Below are 27553 nucleotides of genomic sequence, written 5' to 3' on the forward strand. Positions count from 1 at the left end.
CCGGCCCCCCCCCCCCCCCCCCCCCGCGACCCAAGATCCCAGCCTCTCCTTTTTTTCCTGGAGTTTATTTATCTTCTATAATTGAAACTTTGTAGCCTTGAGCGGAGCCAATGCTGGGCAGGGCAGGTGGGAAGCTTGGCTTCCTCCATCGCCGGGGTCAACCCAAGCCTCCTGCTTGCTCCAGCTCTGTGGCTGCCGCCATCTTAGTTGGGTTAATTTGCATACTATTTCCTGATTGGCTTGTGGGCGTGGCTTGTGGCCTGGCTTGAGTGTAGTGGAGGGACGGGTAATTTGCATGTTTTTCTTTTATTATAATGGATGGTTTAGTATATAGTTATTAAGTAAATATTAATATCTATATCTATATCTATATCTATAAAAGCCTAATATGCTAAGTGCCCCTCCGACCGTTTGACCAGTTGCTATGACACACACCAACCACTAGGAGGCAGACGCTATGACTGGTAGGTTAGCTTGCTGCTGGTGTCCTGCTGATCGGGACTGGGCAAGATGGGCTGGACACACAGTGGAGCCCTTCCTTCTGCGGTCCCTCTCTGGCCAGCCTAGGCGAGACGGCCCTGATCAGGGACTGGGTGAGATGGGCTGGACATGCCCTGGAGCCCTCCCGTAGTCCCTTCCATGGTCCCTCCCTGCCAAGGTGGGGTCCAGGATTGTGAGAAGGCGCAGGCCAGACCAAGGGACCCCACCAGTACATGTGCACTGGGCCTCTAGTATATTTATATATAGCATGTATTTATTATGTATGTATTTATTACATGTAGTATATATTTATTACATAAATTAAATATTGGAAAAAACAACATAATATCTTGAGGAAAAATTTGAGACTATGGAATTTTAAGATTTCATATTTAGAATTAAAATAGTTTTTTTCATTTATACTACTAGTAAGTCTGTACAAACTAGTAGGTAGTACATGAATGCATATACTAAAGCATTAAGCAGTACATGTGAACAAATGTGTACATGATAACACGTTCTGAACCTTAATAAAATGCATCTTAAGTAATTCTTGGTTATACTGAAAATGTGATCAGACACTTGCAATTAACATACTGTCAAACCATAGTTGTCTTTGTAGCAATATGAAACTATACTGGAAAGCAGTTTCTAATTATCATTCATATGTTCAGGTATCAACACATGATTTTAATTAATATGTATGATCATTAAAAATTCATGGCAGGTAAGAAAAACTATTGTTAACATTGAAAAATCACTAGCCATATATATATATCCAAAACCTATGCAAATTAGTACCAAATTATATAAAATTATTTCTATAAGATTTGCAACAAAAGACTGCCTTCCCACAGCATTGATTCTCAAGATTAAAATTGTTATTTTATCCTGAACACTCATCTGTCCACTTTCAAAAATAAACTCCCATCACAGTCACTTTCCTCTGAACTAGAACCTTGATGTATATTCATGAGATCTAGGACCAAGGGCTCAGCAGGACATCTCACCAACTTCAAACCCAATGTCACTAATCGATCTAGCTCTATCCCAAGGGGAATTTATCTGGTGCCATTATTTCATACTACCAAGAAAGTTCATAAAATTCACTGGCATTATCATCCCCAAGATTGGGCCCATTAATAATTTTCTGCTATTAAAATGAATACAGAAAATGCTAAAAATTGGTTAATTTTTCTGGGTTCTGGCAATTAAAAATTAAGTAGAAATAGTAGTTCACATGTTTTTTTTTAATTTTATTAAGAAATAGTTTTTAGTCCCAGCTTCCTATCTTTAAATTATAATTATTATATAGATAGGTTTTTAATCTAATGCAGTTCTTGGAATCTTGTAAAGGTTTGGATTTTAAAGGATACAAAGTGATGTCAGGTTATTTTAATAACTATGTAATAGCTATTGAGTATTCTGTTTTCTTTTTGGTAAAAGCATCGGTATCTAAATTGTTGGGAACAGAAGGAGCTGGAGAGGAATTGGGATACTGAATTGAGGCTGCACATGCCCCATAATCTCTACAGCCCACTCCTGCTCTCCTGATTGCACAGTGTCATGGTCCATCCCACCCATGTTCAAGACTTTACAGTGTTGCTTAAGATTATATTCACCAGTCTTTCAGTTTTTCTTTGTGAGATATAGAAGGCCGGTTTCTGGGAGCTTCTTTACATTTTAATAATTTTGAAAAGCACTAAAGAAATGTAAAATTAAAAATAAAGTATGTGCCTACCTTTCCAGGCAGCTTGATCAATTTTGCGTACCTATTATAAGGAAGCATTCAGAGTCTCTGTCCTAAGGGTTCATTATTCTACATAGAAGACAGGCTCGTGGCTTTTGGCAGCTTGATATTTTATTATCCTTTCTATAGGTAGGAAAGAGCATGCTGATTGAAGAGATTTATTATACTGTAGTTTCAGCTCCTTGATCCTGTACAATGGGGAAAGGGAAGAGGAATCTGCTAAAAATAGATAAGCAGAATGCTGGATAAACAAAGTGAAGAGACTCTTTTTTGTTTAAGTTTCTTTCCTAAAAGAGCCTGTGGGAACTGTTATTTCGGAACAGGACCTGCTAATTAATTATCAGATAATTAATATATGTGCATTTTGAAAATAAAAACTGACATTTGGTTCATTTATGCCACATAAATAGGACCGAGACTTGGTGGGAAGACACATTCCTATGTATCAATTATTCTTTCCTAGATATTTATTCCTTCCAAGTTAGCTGTGAGAGAGAGAAAAATTAATATACCAAACTCTATCCCCTAAATTACTCCCCTTGAAATTGAAAGATGGGTTTTGGAGTTGAAGACATAAGAGAACAGGTGTAGAAACTGAGATTTTGGCAGCCTCCGTCAGAAACTAATGAGTTTTGGGGAAATCCAGCCAATACAGAGTTGGGTAGATTACTATCAAAACTATAGGGCATCTTAACACCTACAGTGAACTGGCTTCAAGGTGGCACATGAAACTGACCGGAGGTAACCTTTCCAAATTACTTATAGAATTATTAAACATTAATAAAGCTATCCAGTGTAGTATTATTCAGTATATCAAGAATCAACTTTCCTATTAATATATACACTACACATACTCCTTTTGAAGTAGGAGCAAAAGTTCACAGTACTTTAACCTTGGTGGGTGCCTTACTTTAACCTTGGTGGGTGCCTTACATGGCCCATTAGTCACCATAAAGCTATGGGTGGCCTTCCTTCTATGATGTCAAGACTGTGGATAATACCTAGTTCAAGGGCTCTCAGGGAGAGCCCAGGGTCCCCAGCAAGGTGTGAGGAGAGCAGAGGGGTAGTATGAAACACTGTGGTAGGAGACTGATAACAGACCATGAAAGCAGAGGATTCTTTTACTCTGTAGTATGGAACTCCCTTTCTGTAATTAGTTCTCTAGTGGTTTTGCTGTCCACTTCCTTGCTTTGATTGGTTATATACTAACTAGCTAATTTCAGTGTGTTCAATGTGTCAGTCTGTGTTTTAGTATGTTTCAGTGTGTGAGTATCCTGCTGCATGTTTGACTCTGCTGTTCCCACATATCTGGCTGTGGGTTTGATAGGACATACAAATTAGCCAATCTTTATATGTTGATGCTGGTAAGGGGCTATCATGAGACTTCAAGCCAGAATTCATGCCTATATATTTTTCAGTTACTCAGTCCCGTTATATCAATGTGTATGATAGGAAGGATGTGAAATAAAAGTAGAGTTGGGAGATGAAACAAAAATGAATAGGAATCCCTTTACCAACGTGGTAGCACCCAAATATATTAGACCTTTACAAACCACCTCAGCACCCTCCCAAATCATGGGTCTAATCCAATATTTCCTGTAAAATCTAATCTCACTGTAGGCTCTACCCTTTGGTTCTAGTGGATGCAGGTTGATGACTTATACCCTGCTGAACCTTCAGTAACTTCTCGTAAAGCTAAACCTCTGATCATAGTCTAAAAGGTCCCACATAAATTTACTCCTGTCCACCAAACGCTCACTGTTGTCTAGGAAACACTCAGGGATCTTTTCTCTTCTCTGAACTTTCCAAGTTCCTCCTGTTTCAAAGCCTTTGCCTTGTTTTTCCCTCTGCCTGCTGTGCTCTCCCCCACTCTTCATTTTTATAACTGAAATACAGTCTTTATGTGGCAGCATCTGAGGAGTAGAACTGTCAGATGTGAAGTGAAGCCTGGTTTAGAAAAAAGGCAATCACCTGCATTGATGATGGTATTTGAATTGTTTAGAAACTTTATGACACCTTTTCATATCCATGGGGGAGAGATCTAAAAGTCCTTCCTATTTTTTTTAATGAAAAAAGTGAAGGGATGCTAAGTGATTTTCTATATGGAACATTAAAATTGCCAAAAGCAAATTTGGCATGAATTTGACTAATTATATAATTAATCTTAAAAATCTGTATGGGGTACATTCTGTATTCCGAAATCTCCAGTGAGTTCTACTTAGGACCTTAAAGACTATTTGCAGAGGCTAATTATTCACAAGCTCAGATCTTGTGAATTCCTTCTTACAGTCAGTAACCATTTATTAAGCAACTACTATATGCCAGCCACTCTAAACAAATTATTATGTTGATTCTAAAGAAACATGACCAAAAAGGACACATTGGAGAAAACCTGTAAAGATATTTCACTTTCTTTCAGATACAACCTGAGAATGTATTATGTGCTCATTAGCATGCTAGGCACTAAGAATGTAGAGCTCCTCATTCAAGAAGTTCGCACTCTACTCAGCAGACCCAGGTGGCTTCAGCCAGGGCCAATTCTTGTCTTGGTTCTAAGCAGACAGCAACTATCAGAGACCACAGGAGAAGGAAGGAGATGTTGGACGCACTGGCCCTCTGCCACTATACACTGCAACCTTCTCTCAGCTCAAAGTGAACTATATGCCCAGTGCTGCCAGCCTCATTGGAAGATCAATAGTGAGTTGCTCATCTCCTTCAGATGAACTCTGGGGAAAGCACTTGGTCCTGCTTCGAAATGGAAGGATACTTACAGGCATTTTGAGAAGCATCGGTGAATTTGCTAATTTATGCTACATCAGACTGTGGAGCATATTCAGGTGGGCAAAAACTATGATGATATCCCTAGAGCGATTTTGGTGGTCATAGGAGAAAATTGGTTCTTCTGGGAGAAATAGACTTTGGAAAGTAGAGTGACACACCCCTCCGGCACATGTCCATTGAAGAAATCTTAGAGGAACAATGGGTAGAACAGCAGATGAACTAGAAGCTGAGAAGTTGCAAGTTTAGACTTTAAAGGTCCAGGTCTCTCCATTTCCAAGCAGATAGATACTCTTGATGACTATTAACTCTTTTGCTCAGGCATTATTGCTCTTGGGGAGCAGTGGCTGTCACTGGATGAAAGTGACATTCTGGTCACTTCACACGTTGGACTGGATACGAGAATTTTGAAAAGTCATTTTTCTTTTGAATTTTTTCACAAATTCAACATGAAATCATATGGCTCTTTTTTCCTTTTTTAAGAAATATATTTTTATTGATTTCAGAGAGGGAGAGGGAGAGAGAGATAGAAACATCCATGAAAGAGAATCATTGATCGACTACCTTCTGCACACCCTCTACTGGAGATCGAGCCAGCAACCCAGGCATATGCCTTGACAGGGAATCAAACCATGACTTCATGGTTCACAGGTCAATGCTCAACCACTGAGCCACACTGGCTGGGCTCTGTTTTTCCTTTTTAATAAATAAACCATTGTTTAAAGAAAGAGTGGGATGGACTCCTTTCACACATCACTATGGAGCCAACAGCTACTCCTCTATATTACTCTTCTCACCCCAAATTAGAATTTACAGGGGACATTCTTCATTTGCTTGTGGATAAAATATGAATCTCAAAAAAAGTTCACATCCTTCGGCAGAAATAGACTTAAAAATTCAATATATTATCATAAGTTCAATAAACATGTTAAAGGTACAGAGGTCATAACATTAAAAAGGAAGGGGGAGTAATCAATGATAGAGAGGTGGCAGTGTGCCAGTTAGGGTGGTTTTCCTGGAGTCTCTGAGAGTATTTGAGTTTTGAAAAGAGAAGGAGCATATTATGAACATAGAGTTTCCTGACTTTCCCTTCCACTTGGAGCCCAAGGTGGTTTTTTATTTTCTTTCCCTCCACTGCTGTCCTGGAAAGGTTTTGCCTTTGGCTGCTCAGTGATTTAATTATATAAATAAGAGAAGGAAGAAGGGGAATTCTTGAGTGAACCAGGACTCAGATTCGGGGGGGGAAGTTTGTAGATAATTTAGAAGGAATATTTTGTAAGGGCTGCTGTTGTACGTGAGGAAAATAAAATCATGAGAAAGGTGGGGACTTTTAAAAGTATTTCTCTTCTCCCTGGCCAGTTTGGCTCAGTGGATAGAGTGTGGGCCTGCGAACTGAAGGGTCCCGGTTTGATTCAGGTCAAGAGCACGTACCTCGGTTGCAGGCTCCTCACGAGCCTGGCCCTGGTCAGGGCGCATGCAGGAGGCAACCAATCAATGTGTTTCTCTTACATCGATATTTCTCTCTGTCTTTCCTTCTCTCTTCCACTCTCTTTAAAAATCAGTTGAGGATTAGAAAAAGAAAGTATTTCTCTTCTTAGAGTATGATTCACCTTTATGGATTCAAGAACATAACTATTGCAGAGTAATGTACAGTAATGGATCCTCAACCCATTATTTTAAGATCAGGGACTAAACCATATGGGACAGAGAAAAGTAAGTAGATATTTATTGGGAAGACAAAGAGATATATACCTGTTGAGAAACTAAAAAGGACAGAGGTATAAATAAATGAAATACTGCAGGTTCTTGAGTTGACTCTAAAATATTTAGTACTGAATATTGTACAGAAGGAAAGGGAATGTATCAGAGATGTGAGTATATAAAGCTGTGTCTGTGGGGTATACCACTGGAATATGGTAACTTTCTAATCAATCAGTTGGTTCATATTTCAATAGCTATTTTGATGTACTGTTTGCATTAGATTACCAAATTGGCCAGCTAATTGATTTGGTTTCTTATTGACACAATATGATTACTCATTGCTTACATAATACAGTTGCTGGTAGAAAAATGCTGACATGAAATTAGGCTAGATTGATCTGTCTAGAACATTTGTAATATCTTTTGGCATCGTCATCTGTCTTTCCCCTTGTATTTCAACCTTTATTTATCTAATAGTTATAGTCTAGCAAAATTGTGTTGATATAAGCATCATTTAATATCTGAAAAACTGATTGTATTGTCTCTGGGCTGTGTTGTCACTGTCTTATGGCCAAAGGTGGATTTCAGGTGAAGTTAATCCAGTAAAGATTCAGGCCTCATAAAAGCTGGATCTACCCCTGCAGTTATCTAAGATACAAATTATGTGGCACAAGTTGAAATAGCTATCAACAATACTTTAATCAGTTTTTGAAGCTACATCGTAGGTTCTTATTCTTACTATTTGAAAGGCTCCTAAAATTTGATATGATTTTGACCCAGATGTTAAGATGCGACTTACTCATTGGGTAGTTTGCTCTCCAACAAGAGTACATAAATGTGATTCTAAAATTTTGGAATTGCCAATCTATATATATAAAAGCCTAAGCAACTGGAACAACTGGAATGGCCAGAATGACTGGTCGCTATGATGCGCACTGACCACCAGGGGGAAGGCGGCACTCAGCTGATTGACAGGCACCAGACACAGGGCTCATGGCTGGCCTCTTCAGCCTGGAGACCACAGTGGAGTGGCAGCAAGCCTACCAAGTGGCGGCGGTGGCAGGTGCAGCAGGGCCGGGATGAGCAGGAGCAGCAGGAGGCATTGGACTGCCGGTTTCGGCCCAATCCCCACAGGCCACACCGAGGGACCCCACCGGTGCATGAATCCGTGCACCTGGCCTCTAGCTCAGATCTAGATACTGGATGATTGAAGATGTTCTCTCCTCATAACAAATAAATATATATGCTATGCATTGTAAATATCACATCGGGCTTTATATATCTCCTTACTAAACTACTGTATTATTTTGCGAGGGCTGCCATAGTAAAGTATCTCAAATTGATTGACTCAAACAACAGTAATGTATTACAGAGTATATCACAGTTCTGGGGACTAGAAGTCTGAGATGGAGGAGGCAGGGTTGGTTCCTTCTGAGTGCTGTCAAGAAGAATCTGTTCCATGCCTGCCTTCTAGCTTCTGGGGGTTTGGTGGCATCACTGTTGCTCCTTGGCTTCTGCCACATCACTGATCTCTGTCGTCCTCTTCACATGGCGTTCTCCCTGGGTGTGTGTCCAAATTTTCCTGTCTTACAAGGATACCCATCATGTTGGATTAGGGGCCCACCCTACTGCTCTGTGGCCTCCTCTTACTAATTATATGAACAACCCTATTTTCCAAGAAAGATCACATTCTGAGGTACTGGCATTTAGGACTTCAACATATACATTTGGGGGAACATAATTCCACTCATGGTAGTAAATGGATGAGAAAGGACATTATGATATTAATGCAATTGCCTTGTGGACAGAGCTTAGAATTCAAGTTAGCAGCTCTAGGTATTTATCTTGAGTAAGCACAGCCAGAGTTAGGACAGCCAGAAGTATTGAGCACTTTTTCAATGAACATAGTTATAAGTGAACATAGTTATAAGTACTTGTTATTTTTATTCTCTGGAGTTTAGAAAATTTTATATCTTGCCCACTGGTTGTGGCCTCAAGTCACATTTTAATTCTGGGGCCTGCAGCTCTACACGAAGAACTGAGGTTGACAGATACAAAACATGATGCTTTGTGTCCTATTAAACCCTGACAGCTTTGGGGCCTTTTCCTTTAAGGGGAAAATATTGTTGACAGTTTTGAGATCCTGTCAACTGTTTTAGGGTCTCAATATCTTAATTAAACATGCTCTACAAAGGTTCACTCCCTCATTTAAAAATGTAGGTATCCTATTCAAAACAAAATCCCTTTATCTATACCTTTCACTAAGATAAATTGGCTTCCTTAAATATTTAAGCAAACTTAAGCAATTTATTTCATCATCTACAATCCATATTTAATTTTAATTGATAAAATGAAATCATTTAATCATTAAAAAGAAGGAAATTAAGGAAGAAGAGGCAAAAAAGAAAGAGAAAAATGATAAATAAGGATGACCAATGTGTAAAAAAAAAAAGAAAAGGAAAGACTTCCTTCTGAACTTTCAGAAAGCCTTTCCTAAGTCAGTGTTGTAGTTTCGTAAATAACTCTGTCTGCAGAAGATAAAAGGAGCAGATTGGCCAATTACTTCCAAACTGCTTGATCACATCCATCTTTCCATTAATTATTCAAGCTTTAGGAATCATCAAAGCATCCTAATGCACAACTCAAAAGAAAGCAAAAGCTAAGACATTGGCAAGTGCTTGTTATGTTTAAGATTTCTCCTACTTATGAACATATGTGCGTCATCAAAGCATCCTAATGCACAACTCAAAAGAAAGAGCAAAAGCTAAGACATTGGCAAGTGCTTATGTTTAAGATTTCTCCTACTTATGAACATATGTGCTTTTCAATGTTGGGCTGATTTAAACCTTGTAATGTGGGAAGGAGGTTGACAGTCTATTGGAGAAGGGGAAAGAAGAACATAAAGGTACTAAAAAGTCATGTCAGCAAGGAGAGCTAGAGGTGCCAGATGAAATGACATCCTTGGTGTTACATGACCCACTCTAAGTTGTCCCTATTGTGCCCTCACTAGGCCCAGCCAAGAAGTGATTGACCATATACAATAATAGCACTTGTGTCTTTAAGCAAAAACTAGCTGCAAGAACAGTGTGAGGATCATAACAAGAATGAAATGAGATGATTGGACAAGAAAAAGAGGAAGGATGATGCAGTGAGATATAAAATGTGGAATGAGTTCCACAGAAACATTTTTACAAAGTCTGTAACATATTACTTTAGTTTTATCCCAATTGTAAGTTATCAGACCATTTTATGGGCACTATAATGTCAGTGGAAGTGCATGTCTAACAAAATAATAGAGTGAATTACCAATTCTTTGATGACCATCAGAGAAACAATTAGACCCATTTGTCAATGTACCCTGGTGTCTAATAGTTTTAAAAAATGGATGGCTATGGAAATGATTCAACGTTTTAAGGATATTTATCCTCATACACATTCCATCGAATTATCATTTTTTTGTCACTCATGCTTTTACAGTAAGCTGATTGGAAAGCCAACAGTAAAACCACGTTTTGTATGAAGTAAAAAATACTAACAATGTGTGAATGGCATTTGTAAGGTCTATTTATTGTTTTGAATCAATTGATATTTTGATATATTTTGGGTTTTATGTAAGTTGGTCCAGAACATTAAAATAGAATACTCTATACAGAATAGATCTTCAAAATAAGAAAATCTGCTAATAAAAATAGCTTTGAGGCCTGAGATAATAGCATTCATGCCATCATAAAGGATTCCTTTACAATAGATACAGTTAGCAAGCTCTTTAAAAGCATAGTTTTAGATATTGTTTATAATACCTTATTTACCCAGAGGGCTTTGCTTCACCAATTTTAACTTCAACATTCATTGATCTTCTGTTTCTAATCCTTTATAATCCTGAGCACCACTACTCTTCACCTTTTAACTCATTTAACAATTATTAAAACGGGTAAGGACAAAAAACTGAAGGGAAAAGAGGAAAGCAAGAGGGTTTTCCCTAAGAACTGTGGTTGACCCTTGAACAACATGGGTTTGATCTGTGCCAGTCCACTTATACACGGTGTTTTTTCCCCCATAAATATCTGTCCTGTTTTTGATCCAAGATTGAGAGTATGCAGATACTAAGGGCCACCTGTATGCATTGATCTACACTTTTTTTATATAGGGGACTTTGAGTATCAACAGATTTTGTTATCCACAGGGGGTTCTGGAATCAATTTCTCTGCAGATAGCAAGGGACAACTTAAGTTTTGTGGAAGTCGAAAGTTATGCACAGCCCTGACCAGTGTGACTCGTTTGGTTCCACATTTTCCTATGCTCTGAGGGATTGCTAGTTCGATTCCTGGTTGGGGTATATATCTGGGTTGTTGGCTCCATCCCTAGTAGGGGGCGTGCAGGAGGCAGCTGATCAATGTTTCTCTCTCCCTCTCCTTCATTACTCTCTAAATTCAATAAAAATATGTATTAAAATGTTTTAATGTTATACATGGATTATTGAGTGGAGGGTGCATCCTTAATCCCACCACCTCACTTTGTTCAAGGGTCAACTGTGCTAGTTTGTTCTGTCTCTTCCTTCATTTGTTAACTACAGGGCTGAACCAGGTGATGTATGAAGCCCTCCTCCTCAGGACTAAAATGCTGTGATGCTAAGTGAGATAGTAAAATAAAAACTGCAGATGACAAATTAGAGCAAATGGTAGTGTGGACTTTCCAAAATTGCTTAAAATATTCAAAACCAACTTTTTAAAATTAAGATTCAGCATTGGCATGTTTCGGATTGTGCACTCTTAAATTCTAGGTATGCCACTTACCAGCTCTGGGACCTTGGGCAGATCATTTAGCTCCTATAAACCAATTTCCTGCTCTGTTAAATAAGAATAACAATATTACTAAATAAATATGTGAGCGTTAAATGAAGTGGTATAGGAACAGTGTAATACCAACTAAGTGATTAATAATGTTGGCCTTTATTATTCAGATAAACTTACTTTTTAATTATTGATTCAAAAATACCGATGTGTATTTTATGTCAATCATTGCACTAAATGCTGGGGATGCAGTAGTTGAAGAACAATCTTTTCTCCCTGTTGGTTACCATTTGATTATTTAAATGTGGATTGTTATGTGTTAATGTGATAGCAAATATTTTGTATATATTAATTTTTGTTTTTAAAATATGTGTGACTGAGAAGGAAAGGTAACAAGTCACAGATTCAAATGTGTAAAAAAGCAACTCACATTTGTCTACCACTAAGTATAAGTCAACTCTCTGGTTTTTAATTGATTGGGAGCAGAAAATCTAATCTTGCCAGTTGAAGGTAAATTAGTCACCTGTTGTCCCAAGCTCACTCACTTTGGGTTAGATTGAGGATTTTCCACCACCACTTTTTTCCTACCCCCTGCCTTTTTCTTCCTGTTGAGTTTTTATGTGTTGTCCAAGAATCAGGTTGTCTGATCTGTGGTTGCATCTCTGTCATCTGCAGTCTTGGTTGTCATTTTCTTATCAGAGAATCAAATTTCTGTCACTCGTGGGAGCAGGGTTGAGGTTCTTGTGGTATCTTCAGAAAAAGAATTTTCTAAGATTCACAGGGGAGAATGAGATGTGGGAGAAGACTTTAAGTTACATGCCTTGGGTTCCAAAGTCCCCTGCCTCTTAAGCCAGTCCTGGAAAAGGTGCAGCTAGGGTTCCAGCAGAACCAAAAGCAGGGCCAGTGTCCATGTTGCAGCCAGGTGTAGCTCAGCATCCACGCTAATTAAAGTTCACTGGTCTAGTGCAGTGGTCGGCAAACTGCGGCTCGCAAGCCACATGCGGCTCTTTGTCCCCTTGAGTGTGGCTCTTCCACATAATACCGACTTCTGTGCATGGCCCATGAAGTTTCAATCGCACTGTACGTGCGCTCCCCCACGTGGTATTTTGTGGAAGAGCCACGCAGTTTGCCGACCACTGGTCTAGTGTGAGCACTCCCACATTGCCGTGTGCCATGTGGGCGCAGGAAGTGCATCCTCCTGCTACAGGAGAATCAGAAAACCTGCAGGCCAGAGTGAGAGAAAGCAAAAACCAAGAGGATGCACTTGCTTCTTTGTTTAGATTTAAATATTCAGATTTCCCCGCCCCACCCCTTGCAGTAGCCACGCCCACCCTGCCCACTAATTTGTTCCCTGGCTTGGTAAGCACCTTCCCATGACACTTACTGGGCATGTGTTTAAACTGCTTTTGTCCAGTCCCTTTCCCCCAGCGATTAGCGGGGAACAGACTTGAGAGTGTTAGTGCAGCTTTTTGGCAAAGTTGTATAAATGGTATGCCTATATTATTGAGCCTTCCCTTTCCTGCTTTCCTGTTAAATAATAACCAGGTTATTACAATGGCATCATTTTTATTTCTGTCCTGTAGGCATTGATAAAATGGAATTTGCTCTTGAGGCCATAGAGTTCTGCCACTGCAGCCCTAGGTCCCTGTTTGGCTTTTACTGAATTTGTGGTTTGCTAAAATTTAGCAGCACCCTTCATCTAACCTCCCACCCTCTAGCCAGAGGCACTTACTATGCAAACTTTGTTCAGCTACAGTATCCCCTTGCACCAAATAGAGTAATCCTTTAGGCTCACTGATTCTCAGCTCTATTTTGTTCCCTGGCCATGGTCTTCAGAATTTCTGTTATTTCCTCTATACCTTATGAGAGCTGAAGAAAGCTTGGGTATGACAGGAGTCTACCTCAGGCCTTCTCTTTACTTAGATCTGCCTGGCGGACATTTCTACCTACTGCAGCTGACAGTTGGGTGAAGGGTAACCAGCAAGGAACTTTTCAATTCCAGAGTAGATGTGAGGTTAGTCACCAGTGCAAGAGTTACTGAATATTTTGGGGAGTTTTTGTCACCCAACTCTCCTGAATTTCCATCCCAAAGTAGGTTCAGGGAATAGGGCCACCTATACTATCTATCTCTTTTCTCCTTTCTCTATCTCTTCTTTTGTAGTCCAAAAAGAATTTTTATTTTTATCACCTCTAGGTTTCCTAGGAAAATTCCTATAGCATCACACATTTTCCCCACCCTTTCTGTGGCCTAAACCCTTTACTCCAAATCCTCCAGGATTTGGCTCTTGATATTTAAATCCAAGCTCTTAGAATTTTTTCCCCATAAGTAGTTGGTACTTGCAATTCAAAGCCATCCTTTAAAGACTATTGTCTGCACTGTTGAGGTAGAAAGGTCAAATTAGTTGCTCAGAGGCCAAAAATGTGATTCTTTGTTCTCTCTGAATCAGCATCTCATACCCTCAGGCAAAGAGAAAATTTTCTTTGCTACTTAAATATAATAGTAGAAAAATAGAAAGTCAAAAAAATAGCTCTTAGAAAAATACCCCACTGCAGAAGGAAATCCACAATGATAGGTGTACTGCATATTTACGTATGTTTGCCTATCTCCATAAGTGAAAAGAAAAACAAAACAGAAATCTGCCAATTATATGTCTTTATATTCTAACTTAAATAATGTTCTCTAATTAAAACAATGTTCAAATGTTTTTGCTATAATAGAGCTATAGATGCTATTAGTGAATCTGTTTTAAAAACTCTTTTAACATACACATGCTGTCTTGGCCAAACCTTCCTACTTAAAAACTTCATTGATTCATTTATTGAATGCCTACTATATGCCATGGTATAGGAATAAATAAGTGGGTGGGGGGGACAGTAGGCACTTTCTTAGTCTACTGAATGCTGAGAATCCAGGTCTCAATCATCAAGTGAACATAAAAAATGCTCAAGTTTACATCCCACAGAGTGTAGTGGTAAAGCTAGAGATGTATTTGGTATTTCCTACCTCTGCCACTAGAGAGCACTCTGTTATATCCCCAAGAGTTAACTCATGCTAATACATACAATTTTAAGGCTGAGTTCTATAAAAGGCTCTCTTAAATGAATAATATACAGAAAAAAATGTGTTTTTCAAATAATTAAAACACTTCCCACCTATTAGCTATCATTTCCCAAGATGCACCTGTTGTTTTAGAAGAGTGGAAAATGACTTCATCTGTTTAAACAACTCAAATTTAGCATTTTGGGTTTTCTTTCTTCTTGGATTTAAAATGGAACAACATAAAACCATTTCTCTTTGCAGTTCTGTGCTAATAAAATATTCTCATAATTGGATTCTAATATTACTAAACTCAAATTAATAATACATCAAAATCTGAAGAGACAAATGCTATTTTGCAGCTACACAGGGGAACTTTCAAAGCTTCATTAGGACTAGGTTTTTTCAAACAATGACATTTATTTTGAGTCTTCTTTATTCTTATAGAACATGATCTGATGGGAAGGCAATATGAATTAAAGATGATCCTGAGATTGAAATAAATTAACTCTTTCAGGATCCCAGAGATTTATCTCATATACTAAATTTCTACAAATGCAAAATTTGAAATATACATTTTTTTACAATTCTTCAGCCCAGTGTTTTTGAAATTTATATAATATGTAGAGTCTTTTTAAGGGAAAAACTGAAAGTAGAAAAATCTCTTTGCACCTTAGCATTAATTCATTATAATTACAATTACTTAAAATTACAAATATATAAATAAAACCAGGTATAAATACTTTGTACTTATACCTCTTACAAAATATAATTACAAATAAAATCTACATATATGAGAAACTCAATTTCACAGTAATGATTTTTAATGTAACAGGAGATAGATATTTTGTTTAAATAAGATATCTGTTTACCGTGTGAATATGGCTTTGTCTTGCTATACTCAGATTCTTATATAATTTATGGCAATATAGTGCAGAGTGACAATTCTAATGTTTGATGGTGGAAAGCCCTTTGTGGAGTGTCATCATTAGGCTTTTTCTCTCTTTGTTCTTATTAATAATTTTTGGTGCCAAAATGATTGTATCTATAAGCATGAACACTGAATTCATATGAGAGTATATGGTTATAAAATAGTGGTCTAGGTGACTCAGAAAACACAGGTTATTTACTAAATTATTATGAGAAATCAAAACAAATATAAAATTACATTATTAAAGAATAGCTTATAAAAGGGCAAACTCAAGATCGTTGTACAAATATGAAAAATATATCAAAAATTCCTGCCCTAACCGGTTTGGCTCAGTGGAGAGAGCATCGGCCTGCGGACTGAAGGGTCCCAGGTTCGATTCCGGCCAAGGGCATGTACCTTGGTTGCGGGAACATCCCCCGGAGGAGGTGTGCAGGAGGCAGCTGATCGATGTTTCTCTCTCATCGATGTTTCTAACTCTCTATCCCTCTCCTTTCCTCTCTGTGAAAAATCAATAAAATATATTTAAAAAAAATTCCTTTAACTTGTTTTTTAATGAGGGCATTAATTAGATGTTATCAACTGGTTCAATAGGGAATTCAAAATACCACACATACATAGTTGAGTCAGGAATGTTGAAATGAATCTACAAATGGATGCAAAATTGGCCTTTTCCTCCTATGGTTGGAATAGGGGGAAATCAATTTTCCCTCCACCAGAACAAATTTGCTTGTCTTTGGATCAATATCATTTAAACTGCTATCAGTTATCTGATTAATTTACAGCTTTGTAAAATAGCTCAAATTGCCCTCTAAACAGTCACATAATCACAAAGGGTATGCTAGGTTATGTCTTCTTTCCATTAAAGATACTCAATTCATTTTAAAGTCTCACAAGTTGTCTTCCCAGTTTATTTAAGAGGAATATACAGACCCCATAGAACCGATTCATGATCTCTGTGGAAACCTTGGAGATCTCCGCAGCTCAGCTATGAGCCTTGAGAACTGGCCTCTAGAGACAAAGAGATGCCCGGAATGAGCCTTTAGTCTCAGAGGAATATGCAGCTCTTTCCTCATATAAAAGCTAAGCAACCTGTTGAGATGAGTTGGATGACTTCTAAGGGAATAAGAACTGTGACACCTGATTCCATATATTTTACACATGAAAACTTTGCCCAAGGGCAGAGACTCACAATAATAAGCCAGATCTTCTCTAAGGATGATTGAGGCTTTATGTTTTGTTTGTTGTTTTTTTCCTGAGGAGGAGGGCGGTTACCACATACCAGGTATTGCACTAAGTATTTTACATCTATTATTTCATTAACTATCACAATAACACTATAGGGATATGTTTATGAGTGAGAAAAATTCTGCCTGAATTAGCCAAGTGATAACTATTAAATAAAAACAGGGAAAAACCAAGTGTATAAGTCTAATGAATTTTGCAATAATCAGGACAGTGAGTATCTTAAGGACTGATTTAGATGATATATGTCCTAAAGTTAGATACTTAGATATACACTGGGTGACCAGATTATTATGACCACCTGACATTTGTAGGCAACTTTGCTATAATTTCGAGCTGAAGTTGCTAGAGGGTCAGATCATTACAGACGTCTGAATAGCACAACATACCTAAGTATTTTGTTGCTGATCAATTTCATCCTATCATGTTGATGGCATATCCCAATGGAGATGGCTTCTTCTAACAAGACAATGTGCCATGCCACGGTGCTCATCTTGTGCAGGAGTTGTTTCAAGAACATGAGGGAGAGTTTACTTTGCTTAGGTGGCCCCCACAATCACCTGATCTCAATCCAATTGAGCATCTGTGGGATGAAGTTAAAAGAGCCATCAGGCAGCTGGTTCCACAACCATCATATCTCACAGAACTGGACAGTGCTATTCATCAGGCATGGTGTCAGATTTCTCGCATCACCTTTCAACATCTCATGGAGTCAATGCCAAGAAGAATCGCCACAGTATTGAAGGCAAAAGGTGGCCCAATGAAGTACTGATGGGGTGGTCATAATAATCTGGCCACTCAGTGTATATGAAGCACATCCTAGTTCTTCACACCTCATCAGGAAAATTGAGTCTACAACCTGCATTTTTTTTTCATAGCCTTAAGTATACATTTGTCATAGTACTTGCCAAATATTATTGAATTATCTTCTTATGTGTTTATGTCTCCTTAACTTCATTGGCAAGGCTATGAGTTACTGTAGACTCAGAAAGTGCAATGTTTTTTGGTACATGTCCCTTGGGCAGTAACTGGCCCACACTAAGAGCTGCTAAATGTATACTTTTGAACTAATCTAAAGTATGCATATGTGGTAAAGCTAATTCCTAAAATTGGACCTTTGGAAAAATTCAATCCTAAAGCAATAGTTGCAAAAATTTTTATTTCCTCTTTCAAAATGTTTCAGTGCTATTAGATAGATTTTAGTGTTCAATAAATTTATTAAATTCGGAGCTGCTTAAAAATTGTTCTAAGGACACATGGGAAAGGCTTGTCTTATCAGTGGATACAGGCCTGCAGATGGAATGTGACATCTTTGAGAGTCAGTAGGGAAGAAGGCTGTGACAATGTAAAAACCATTAGAAACCATCTAGAATTTTACACCACAATTATGTATCCATTGGATTGTCAGAGAGAAGTCGTAAGTGCCAGTACTTATAAAGTTCTTCAAATCTCACAAACTCAATATCACATTTTTCCTTAAAGTATTTCTTAAAATACCAGTGAGTATCAAAGAATGACTCTGTAAGGAACTGGGAACACAGATAGCTGATTTTCACATTGGCAGGAAGAAAAAACAGAAACCAGAACTAAAGTGAGATTGAGAGAATAAAAATTGGAAAAGTAGAAGGAAAAATTACACTAAAATGCTAGGAAAATGTTTCATTGTGTTAAGTATTTTAATTATTAACTATTTGGTTGGAGAATAAAAATAAAACATGGCATTTTAAAAGACTGTATTACTTGGTCAAGATAGATAGATAGATAGATAGATAGATAGATAGATAGATGATAGATAGATAGATAGATAGATATCTTACATATAGAATATGTTAAACCTATGTAAACAGGAACCATAATTCCTAATCAGCAGTAGAGGATTTCTTTTGAATTTATCACTGACCAGAGTAAGAAAGTAATTAAAATGCCATTCTACAATTTGGATTGAAATCTGACAATATTTTCTGTGGTCATATGTAATGGTTATCTAGAGTTCCAGGTACTTTAGAGTTTTAGTGGCCTGTTTCTGTCCTGCCAGTGGAATACAACCCAAACCCTAAATTGTCTGGCCAGAGACTAGAAAGGATAGCAGAGATCAGTAAGAGGTGATATTGTGGGTGTTGTTTTGATTAAATACAAACCATTCATTTACCCTCTATGGCCGTTGTGTAAAGTAAGCTTCTCATTCCAAACCTAATTTTTGAACTACTCACTGTTTCTAGCTTATTTCCTCTTAGAGCAATCTTTTAAAAATTGTGTTAGTTTCTTCCTAGAGAGTTTCACAAAATATAATAAAAATGGTTCTTGTTTTGTCTTGCTTTTTACATACATTCTTTTATTTTTTAAATCTTATAATGAATGGCTCCTCCCATTTTGGAAAGAATCAGTTAGAAAGCCAAGGAACATGGTATTTTTTGATACCAGCTAAGCTAAGAAAAAAGTCATGTGACCACAGAGGGACTTCATTTAAAAATGTGTGTGTATGTGTGTGTGGAGAGAGAGAGAGAGAGAGAGAGAGAGAGAGAGAGAGAGAGAGAGAGAGAGAGAGAGAGAGAGAGAATGAATGAGAATTACCTAAAAGCATTTTATATTGGAATGCTGGTATTTGTGGTGATACATTGTATATCAAATACGGCACCTCTCACAAGCTTTGGATCTATTGTGAGTATGGGTAATGCTTGTTATTGGAAGAGCCTGCAGATCCCTCATTGGCAGCAAAGTCACCAGAAGTAGATGCACCTGTCTTTGAAAGCTGGGATTTGCTCATGGGAAAGAGGGTCATTTAACACCATGTTATCCTGATGGACAGCTGTATATGTAAGCTTCCTAGGGTGTAGAAGTCCTAAATTTTATTTAAAAAGCTTTCACTATTCCAATGAAATTTGACATGAAAATTATTTTGATGTTTTGATTCAGTAAATTTAGAGGATATATACGCTCGGTTTAATAGAAAAACATTGTTCAGTTTGCCTTGGTCTGATCACTCTAACAGCTTTTAGTGATTCAGTAAGCACCAATATTTTCAGCTCAGATTAGCTGAAACAGAATTTCCTGAGGATGAGGCCCAGAAATCAGGATTTTAAAAAGATTCCCAGGTGATTCTAATGTGCAGCCAAGGTTGAGAACCACTGGCTTAGTGGATAGAGTGTTGGCCTGCGCACTGAGGGGTTCCGGGTTCAGTTCCAGTCAAGGGCATGTACCTTGTTTGTGGGCACATCCCCAGTAGTAGGTGTGCGGGAGGCGGCTTGATGTTTCTCTCTCATCCATGTCTCTAACTCTCTATCCCTCTCCCTTCCTCTCTGTAAAAAAATCAATTAAAAATAAAACTTAAAAAAACCCAAAAAACTGTTGTATGCCTCTCCTTGAAAGCTTTATTGGTCTCACCTCCCCCAGTCTTTAATCACTTGCTCATAAGAATTCCAAAGACATCTATAATAATGAAAGCATAATATGCTAATTAGGACAGAGCCAAACGACCTTCTGGGCGTCCTTCCGAACATCCTTCCGGACGACCTTCCGGATGACCTTCTGGACAAAGCTGGGGCAGTGAGGGCTGAAGCAAGCCACTGTGGCTGTGAGAGTTTAGAAGTACCATTCAATTCATATAATGGTACTATGAGCCCTCCATATGCAGATCATTTGACAAACCAAGCCAGTCCATAGGGGCACATTTTAGAGCAGGTGACATGGCCAGTTTCCTGACTTCTCTGAGCTAAAGCACTCTGCCATTGCTTTCCCTTATCCTCCAGGCTGTTCTGTGGGTACACAGGTGCCACACAGACTGCAAAGGTTAAGAAAAGCTCTCAAATTAAGTATTTCCACTACCGAAAGTCTGCTTTAAAAGATATTTTCAGCAACACATAATTCTTTGGAGGGTAGAGGGTGGTATTTGGGTAGAACTGTGAAGGAGGTTTGCAAAGAATAGTAGTCAATTTGCAGGCAGCAGGAAGAGGCTTGCCCAGTAAAGCCTGCAGAAGAGGGATTCATCGAATTAGAGCAGTTTCTGATTGACTACCAAAGCCAGCTTTTTTATTTATTTATTTTTCTAGTTCCAAAAAAATGCCTAAACCTTTGTGGTGAAGGAAGGCTATCTTATAGAACATGCTGGCAGAGCACCCTTTGTCCCTGGCTCAGGTCATATTATTATAGACCTGATGGGAGTTCTTTGGGCTCCAGTAGGGATTTTTAGGTTAAAAAAAAAATAGGCATTGGAGATTAGGAACCAAAATGTATTAGTAAATTTCATAGTAAGTAAAGCAATAAAACAGTCTTAGTGAAGCCCCAGTTAGGACTGTTTAAACCTAACAACTTTCAACTTCTATTGCAGAAACATTTGTTTTTACTATGAGATAAAGAATAAAAATGTGATGGAAGGAAAGTAAGTCAATAACAGTGGGAAATAGTTACTCTGACATTATAACAGGCAATGACACCATTCATTCAAAGGTGGATAAGGGGGAAATTATAAATGATTTAAAGCAAGAAAATTATTTTTAAGAATTATGTTCAAGTGCTGATTATTTTGTACAAAATAGTCTCATGCAAGATATGTGGAAATTTCATGAAATGCCAAAAAGATCATCTAAATAACTTCAAGCAGAGTTAGCCGAAGCGTACCAAGAAGTTTATTTATATATTTTTTTTTCCCCTTAGACCTGGTAGAGGCACTTCAAGAACTTCTCAGTCCTGGAGGGGAGGGATTGGGTGAAGATACCGATGTTTTACCCTGAGACAAGTAAAGAAGTTTTCATTATAAGGTAACAGCCGATTCCTACTTTTGGTTTGTAGACTTTGAAAATTAACAAAACTGCCCTGGCTAGGCATTGTACAAGAGACAACCGATCAAATTTTCTCTCTCACATTGATATGTCTCTCTCTCTCTCTCTCTCTCTCTCTCTCAAAATATATCCTCTGGTGCGCATTTAAAAGAAAATGAGTAGAACTGTGATGCAAAAATAGGCAATATTATCAGAAGTATTAAGGGCACTATAAATTTGGTTAGAACTTTGTAGTAGTTCATGCTTTATACCTTTCCTGTGAAGTGTTCAGCAATAATTCCTTGGCAAATATTATCCTTGTGTGGAGTAGATGGTATGTGGGAACAGTGGGAATTGCAAAGCACCAGTGTAGCCATTGGGATTCCAGCGTTGTTGGCAGAGACTCTCCCCTGAGTGCCTCTGCCCCTTCTCTCCTCCTGCACTCGGTGAAAATCTTCTGGCTCACATCCCGGGCAGCTCCAGGGCTAGAGGGATTGGATCCTGGTACATCTGTAAACCGTTAGCTGGAGGAGCTTAGCTGGGGAGCAAAGGAAGCTTTCCTTTTTGAAAGTCCTCCAGCGTCGCCTGCTGTTTGTGCATCTCTATGACTGGACTCAGCATTAAGAGATTTTCTTAGGAAAAGAAAAGATACTTTGGGTCCTAAATTTTCATGTGACATCCATTTTACCTAAAGGTTTACCAGTATTTCTGATTTCAGTAATTCTATTTCAATATTGAGAAACGTACACTGAGAATCTTTTCCTCCTTCCTGTCCGTTAGCTTTCTCCTGAAGGACCCAGGGGGCATCTCAACTGTGGCAGGACTCCTTGTTGCCCTAGGGCTCTGGGGAAGGTGACATAGACAAAATCTGCCCCAAGGGTCAGTCACAGGACTCCCATGGTCTGAGGTAATTGTATAGTGTAGGCCTCACTTTAATACCAGGTATTTGGTCTGGTCTTGCTAAGTCCTGGTTTAGTTATAACTTAGTAGTCATTCAAAAAATGATTAAGGGGTCAACAGATGTGGGGACTGACTCAAACCCATACTGAGTAATGCAGAATCATAGGTTTCAGGCTAATGGGGACCGGGTGCTCTCTGGTATTTGTCCTGTGCCTTATTCTACTGTTGTCACAGCTACCACCACAGTAACCACCTCAAGAATATAAGGTAACAATTCAGATGCTCAGTGGTCTCACCATGGAAAATGCCCTTTGGTCACAATTCTAGAAGCTGTCTTCTTTTGCCAAGATTTTGTCCTGTTTTGGTTTGGGTTTCATAACCTGTGTCTTATGTTTTGCTTTCTTATTTTTTTAATTAACGGATTTTGAAGAGCAGTTTTACGTTTACAGAAAAATTAACTGAAAATTACAAACTTCTACATACCCCTCCCCCCAAACACACGTAATTTTTGTTATTAGCATATTTTATTAGTGTGATACATTTGTTACAATTATTGACATTATTATTAACTAAAGTCCATTACATAGGATTCAGTCTTTGTATTCTACATTATATAGGCTTTGAAAAATGTATAATGACATATTTCTGTTGTTATTGTGTTATACAGAATATTTTCACTGCCCTCAAAAAGGTCCCGTGTGCTCCCTTATTTGCCCTTCCCTCAGAATCCCTGGCAACCCCTGATCTCTTTACTGCCTCCAGAGTTTTGTCTTTTTAAGAATGGCATATAATTGGAACCATACAGTATGCAGCCTTTTTGTATTGGCTTCTTTCACTTAGCAATATGCTCTTAAGCTTCCTCCATGTCTTTTTGTGGTTAGATAGCTCATTTTTTTTATTGTTGAATAATATTCCATTGTGTGGATAAACCACATTTTGTTTATTCATTTTCTTATTGAAGAAGATCTTAGTTGCTTCCCAGTTTGACGGTTATGAAAAAAGGTGCTATAAACATTTCTCAGCAGAAGTTTGTAGGACATGAGTTTTCAACTCATTTGTGAATATACCAAGGAATGGGATTATGTTTAGTTTTGTAAGAAATCGCCAAATTGTATTTCAAAATAACTGTACCATTTTCTACACTTATCACCAATGAAAGAGAGTTCCTGTTGCTCTACATTTGTTGTTATCAGCATTTGGTGTTGTCAATGTTTTGATTGTTAGCCATTATATTAGGTTTTTAATACAATTAATTACAAAGGAGATTTGACTGTCCAAAAGTCTCTGGACACTTAGCCACTAGAAATTTCTTCAGTTTTTACTTGGTAATGACATTGAGTAAGTATATGAGCTTTCCCTGGCAACATCCACTGTGGTGATGCACTTGAATGAGATAAATATGTATGTATACCTGCATGTATATGTGTATAACTACTGTAAACCAAAATTATTTTTAGACTGTAATAACAAAATTAAAAAAACACATTTATTTGAACAAAGAGAGCTGCAGCCCAGAGACACAGACTCAGGTAGCAACCCAAATTGTGCTCTATCCAGACAAAGGGGAGACTGCCTTTTATAACAAAGTATCTGCCCAGGTTCCCAATTAGGTTCATTTTATGTAAATGGGATATCCAAATTTGTATACTTCTGATTTGTTTGAATCATGCAATCCTGATTGGTCAGCATTATTATGGAGCAGTTCTGATTGGATAGGGCAGGGCTTAGTCTATTGATGGAAAGAAAAAAGTAGGAACTTCTTAAAATCATTGACTTAGATTGTGTAAATCAGCAGAACATAGTGCGAGAAGCAGGGAGTGTTCAGTCTGAGGTTCTTCCCAGTAACCAGAATACGTGAGAAGCCCCTGTCAGCAAATGGCCATTAGGCTCTTATTACTTATAAAATTTGGGCCCTCAGTTAACCATGGGGAGTCCATTTCAGCAGATAAATTTCTTCTTGGGGTTGACATCAAATGAATCTTTCTCCTTGGAATTATTTACATTACTATTCTCTACTATAGAAAGATGTCATAACAGGCAAAGACTATTCTAATAATACACCGTTAAAATGAAAACATGCAGAGTATATCAAATATATTTTTGTTTCTAAAAACAAAATGTGTGCATTTTATGGATCCTAATATTAAAACAGGTCATACTTGATGTTATTTAAAGCTAGCTTTTTGGCATGAACAACAGTGTTTATTATATACAAGCTACATCAAATTAGTCATTTCTAATTTTTGTATGGAGTTAAATTCAGCCATGCAGCTATAACCACAGGAAGAACTTCTCCATAATCCTCTCAAATTACAGTAATTTTTCTTTTGGCTTGGTACATGTTTCTGTTTAGATTTGGTTGTATTGCTTTATAAATAATTCTTATGAGATAAACTTTCATAGTAGACGGTTATTTTCTCCAATGTAAGGCCGATTCCGTTCATATTCCTATTTTTAAAACAAATGTTAAAGAAAAAAATTTTATGAAAATGATTAAAGAAAGAAAAGAAGACTTTCTTCATGAGGGACTAGTGCAGTAGATAGAGTTATACAGTAGGGAGAGAGATTGGACTCAACTCTAAATACAACTAGGACAAGTGGACAGTTATAGCCAAGGAGCACTGAGGGAATCAGTGGATTGAAAATTGCTAAGAGTCTGGGGGATCCTTGTTACACTGACTCCCCAGGATTCTTATTGAGGGCAACCAGGGTAATAGCTGTAGGGAATGGGGGATGGGAAATGTGATCAGATATCAAGTGAGAGAGGATTTTCCCTAAAGTGAGGGCATAGAATTCTCGCTATAGCTGGATTAAGAAGGCCAAGAAGAGAACCCCAGGTCAGAGTCTAGTAGAGAAGAGGATCCAGAGGAGCTTGACCGATAAAATAGACATGTTCTCTACTTTGTAAAAAAGATGCACTCTAGTGGAAGAAGGATGGAGCAGAGAAGAAAAGAAATTGGTGATCACAGATTAAGTTTATATACAAATTTTATAGAGAAGTAGAATGATACAGAGGTGTATTGGCATTGGATGTACCTTAGATGTAGGTTCCTAAATCATTGATATTCTGGTATATGGAAGACTGGCTTTTCAAACATCAGTATGCATAAACATTATCTTGAGGCCTTGTTTAAATGTTATTCTCTTAGACCCCACACCTAAGCGTTTGAGTAATTTGAAAGGTCCGTGATCCTTCAGTTTTAAGAAGCACCCAGATTATTCTATTACAGGTGACCTGTAGGCTACACTTTAAAGAACACTGATTTGTACCATTTATACATCTCCTCCCTGCAGTGTGGTTGATGTTAGAAAGTACCCCTGAGAATACGTGATAGTTGGGATCAGGCCCAAATATAGGAACCAAGACAATGTGCCAATAAAATTGAGTAACTCCATGGCTCCTTACCATGGTGTAGTTGATAGAGACATTCTAAGAATTTGAAAATGAGAAAACAAACTAATTGGAGAGACCATTGCAAAAATTGTGTCCAAGGTTAGGACAGCTAAAAAAGAAATGAAATGCATATTTTGTAAATAGAATAAGTATTTTATAAATAGACAAAATACAATTATTTAAATATTCAATGAATTATTTATTTCAAAATTATCAGTTATGATATTCACAGTTATAGGAGAAATGACAAATACCCAAGAGGTCCAAAAATGAGAAAATGATTAAATTAACCAGAACTCTCATCCTAATGGAATATTATTTTCACTGCTTTGAAGAATGATGACATTAGGAAGTATCTAACATAATGTCATGTCAAAAGAAAAATGAGAATCTATAGCTATATATGATATATGGCTCTTTCCATATAAAATATGCTTTTGAAATTTCAGGCATTTTGAACTCTAAAATTCTCTTAGGTATTATATGGTACTCATAAATTCAAGTGCTAGACTCTAAATCCTAGGTTAGATGATTTAGTAATATTAGGAATCTGACATTTAGTCATGAATCCTTATTAGTTAAAAATAAATAATTTTTCAGGCAAAAGATGTTTTGAGATTATGCTACTATTAGCTCCAGGCTAACTATCTAAAGTAGTATCCATCCCTTCCCTTAGAGGCCAGGTCCCCACCCACATCTGGCTAATCATCAGATACATTTGGGAGGCTTTTTGAAAATGTAGATTCCTTAGGAATTAGGAAAGTAATTCAGTTTCTGCAGGTCTGAGTACAGCCCCTCAATTGTGAATTTTTCAAATGCTGTACTGGTGGCTTTATTGATTAGCAAGAGTTGGCAACCATGGCTGTCAGCAAGACAATTTACATCTATAAGATTTCTGCAGTGTGATCAATATACCAAAAAAAAAAAAAAAGTGAGAGAAGACAAAATGATGTCAAATTCTAGAATGTTCAGTGTATATAATAGTGAATAAAGTAGAAGTTCAGAGGAGGGGAAGAGTAACAGGAGTTCCTTCTAGAAGAGCCACTTAAGCCTTAGTGGTCTGAGTACAGCCCCTCAATTGTGAATTTTTCAAATGCTGTACTGGTGGCTTTATTGATTAGCAAGAGTTGGCAACCATGGCTGTCAGCAAGACAATTTACATCTATAAGATTTCTGCAGTGATCAATATATAACCAAAAAAAAAAAAAAAGCGAGAGAAGGCAAAATAATGTCAAATTCTAGAATGTTCAGTGTATATAAATAGAGAATAAAATAGAAGTTCAGAGGAGGGGAAGAGTAACAGGAGGAGGAATATTTGGGAGTTCCTTCTAGAAGAGCCACTTAAGCCTTAGTGGCAGATGTAAGGTAATACTGCAGAAACCAAAAGACTCATCGTTTTTAACAACCTTCATGTTGAGATGGAAAGTGGTGAGAAAATAAGATCTTGAAACATTTAGAGATGACAGTAAAAGAATGCTCCATTTGGGGATTCCAGCTTCCTCACCAATCCAAAGTATAAACCCTCCATCCCTTCCCTAGAGGCCAGGTCCCTTCCCACATCTGGCTGATCATCAGAATCATTTGGGAGGCTTTTTGAAAATGTAGATTCCTTAGAAATTAGGAAAGTAATTCAGTTTCTGCAGGTCTGAGTACAGCCCCTCAATTGTGAATTTTTCAAATGCTGTACTGGTGGCTTTATTGATTAGCAAGAGTTGGCAACCATGGCTGTCAGCAAGACAATTTACATCTATAAGATTTCTGCAGTGATCAATATATAACCAAAAAAAAAAAAAAAG

General features: G+C 37.7%; 1 protein-coding gene and 1 pseudogene across 2 annotated transcripts in view; both read left to right on the forward strand.

The window, feature by feature from the left end:
* The window catches only part of B3GALT1 (UDP-Gal:betaGlcNAc beta 1,3-galactosyltransferase, polypeptide 1), a 388127-nt gene that overhangs the window by 47265 nt on the left and 313309 nt on the right, over positions 1–27553 (forward strand). For both annotated transcript variants that reach the window (XM_005857532.2, XM_014545411.1), the window contains exon 2: positions 21360–21463. The gene's annotated coding sequence lies outside the window, so the exon portion shown is untranslated. The remainder of the gene's footprint in view (positions 1–21359; positions 21464–27553) is intronic.
* Positions 4892–5316, forward strand: LOC102250270 (annotated as a pseudogene).

The sequence above is a fragment of the Myotis brandtii genome, unplaced genomic scaffold, assembly GCF_000412655.1.
Source record: "Myotis brandtii unplaced genomic scaffold, ASM41265v1 scaffold112, whole genome shotgun sequence".
In the NCBI taxonomy this organism is placed as follows: Eukaryota; Metazoa; Chordata; class Mammalia; order Chiroptera; family Vespertilionidae; genus Myotis; species Myotis brandtii.